Source organism: Aplysia californica, unplaced genomic scaffold, assembly GCF_000002075.1.
Source record: "Aplysia californica isolate F4 #8 unplaced genomic scaffold, AplCal3.0 scaffold00020, whole genome shotgun sequence".
In the NCBI taxonomy this organism is placed as follows: domain Eukaryota; kingdom Metazoa; phylum Mollusca; class Gastropoda; order Aplysiida; family Aplysiidae; genus Aplysia; species Aplysia californica.
The window spans coordinates 910,909-913,743 of record NW_004797290.1 but is presented as its reverse complement, the minus strand read 5'-3'; positions in this window follow the sequence as shown (position 1 = coordinate 913,743).

The following is a 2,835-nucleotide window of genomic DNA, read 5'->3' as shown; positions in this document are numbered from 1 at the left end:
TGCCGTGGTCGACGTTTCTATCGGTGTATGCGGCGCTCAGCATGTTCACGTTTATGGCTACCCCACTGGGGCTACAAGAAGACGTTGCAGATGGGCCACCCACACGATTGGAACTTTGAGAACGACCAGGATGATACACTCAAAAATGGGAAGCTGGCTAAAAATGAGTAATTTTTAAAAATTCCACCTACCCCCTTCCCCCTACCCACACCTTTTTTTCATCCCCTCTCAGAACACCCCAATCTCAGTAACTCTTCAATACTTAAACCCCCTACCTCATGCAAGCACTTTATATTATAGAACAAACAAAAACAAGAAAAACTCGAAAGTCTATTTATTCTTTCTAAAATATCTTAATTGGTTGAGTCTACTTTATCCAGACACCCCACCAGTGCAGTGCTACTGACTAAAGTTGTCTTTAGACCATTCTCAAAGGGGGGATATTAGTGTTCTGCACTGTTTACCGATCGGTGCAATCTTTAGATCGTATAATTGCGAGACAATATTAAGATTGCGCTGCGCGTTTCAACGATCGTATAAGTGTATCATTTTTGTGAGCTCTTCAGTTTCATATATATGTAAGTTAATTTTAATTTATAAAATAAATACAATGTACTTTGTGTGAACTTTGAGTTTCCTACCTGGCATGGTAACATTGTTGTGAGCTCTTCAGTTCCATCTGGTCAGACTGTACGACGAACTCCCTGTCCAAAATGCTCCACCTCCACCACTGGCTCAGTCTGGCCGGCAGCGCGACCGTGGTGCTGACAGAGGCGGGCTACACCGTGGCTTCGCGGCGTCTCACCTTAGAAATGAGCACGCCCTTCTCGGCGCTGTGCTGGATGCTGCTCAAGGCGGGCTGGGGCGGAGCTGGTTGTGGACTGTCAATCAAATGGTGCTGCTCCACGCCTTCCACCTGCGCTCTGTGGTGGAGTGTCACATCAGGTGGAACACCTTCACGCACCACCAGGCCATCTGGGCGGACATGCCGTGGTCGACGTTTCTATCGGTGTATGCGGCGCTCAGCATGTTCACGTTTATGGCTACCCCGTACTGGGGCTACAAGAAGACGTTGCAGATGGGCCACCCACACGATTGGAACTTTGAGAACGACCAGGATGATACACTCAAAAATGGGAAGCTTGCTAAAAATGAGTAATTTTGTTGAATTCCACCTACCCCCTTCCCCCTACCCACACCTTTTTTCACCCCCTGTCAGAACACCCCAATCTCAGTACATTTATAACTCTTCAATACTTAAACTCCCTACCTCATGCAAGCACTTTATAGAACAAACAAAATCAAGAAAAACTCGAAAGTCGATAATAAACTTTCTGAAATATATTAATTGGTATTGTCTACTCTATCAAGAAACCCCACCAGTGCAGTACTACTGACTGAAGTTGTCTTTAGGCCATTCTCAAAGGGGGGATATTATTAGTGTTCTGCGCTACTTACCAATCGGCGCAATCTAATGATTGTATAATTTCGCGGCAATCTTAAGATTGCGCTGCACGTTTTCACAATCATAAAAGACAAATTCGAGTGTATCATTCTTGTGAGCTCTTCAGTTTCATACGTTAATTTCAATGAGCAAAATAAATTAAACGTACTTTGGGAACGTTGAGTTTGCTACCTGGTATTGTATCATTCTTGTGAGCTCTTCAGTTGCTGCTCCACGCCTTCCACCTGCGCTCTGTGGTGGAGTGTCACATCTGGTGGAACACCTTCACGCACCGCCAGGCCATCTGGGCGGACATGCCGTGGTCGACGTTTCTATCGGTGTATGCGGCGCTCAGCATGTTCACGTTTATGACTACCCCGTACTGGGGCTACAAGAAGACGTTGCAGATGGGCCACTCACACGATTGGAACTTTGAGAACGACCAGGATGATACACTCAAAAATGGGAAGTTGGCTAAAAATTAGTAATTTTGTTGAATTCCACCTACCCCCTTCCCCCAACCCACACCCTTTTTTTTTTACCCCCTCTCAGAACACCCCAATCTCAGTAACTCTTCAATACTTTAACCCCCTACCTCATGCAAGCACTTTAAAGAACAAACCGTAAAACACTTACCTCCCCCACTCCCTCCTCCCCCCACCACATCGGCACAAAAATGGTCATAGTGTTGGGGAAAAGTAAGACAGACAGAGGGAAAGTGCGATCTTTGTTAACATCTATTCCTGGTCTTTTACGACTGTCGTCAGACTACCTGGATACCTGGACGTGTCATCTCTGGCTCAGAGTTTGTCGTGTAATGACCGCAAAATATTACTTGTATGCTTACGGTCGCTGCTCTTTTTCCTCAACACTAAGAAACACGAGAGAGTGTACTACACTACGGCAGCTGCTGGCCTCCGCCAGTCCTTGCCTTGATGTTATCGGTCCACATTGCTCTTCCTTGTCCATCTGTAGCCTTTTTGTCCCACACCCACATTTTGCCTTACTTCAAGTGCACACACACAATATATATATATATATATATAGATAGATAGATAGATAGATAGATATATAGATATAGAGCCCCTAAATATACGAAACCTTCTATATGTGGTACCTAGATTTTATATTGAGAGTGCGAAGCAAAGAGCAATACGGCATGGAGTGCATTATCTTATGCGCGCGCGCGGTCTGTCTCGGACGAGAGCACCTCCAGCTGTTTAGCATATAGGAAGCATTGTAACACGTAGATAAAGAAACACAGAGAAGGAGATACGACGAAGATATATGTACCGTGGACCAAGCGTGCACGGAAAAAAGATGATAATATGTAGAAGTCTGCACCGCCCGCCAGAACAGATTGAGCGCGCGATGAGTAGGGAGCGCTATTA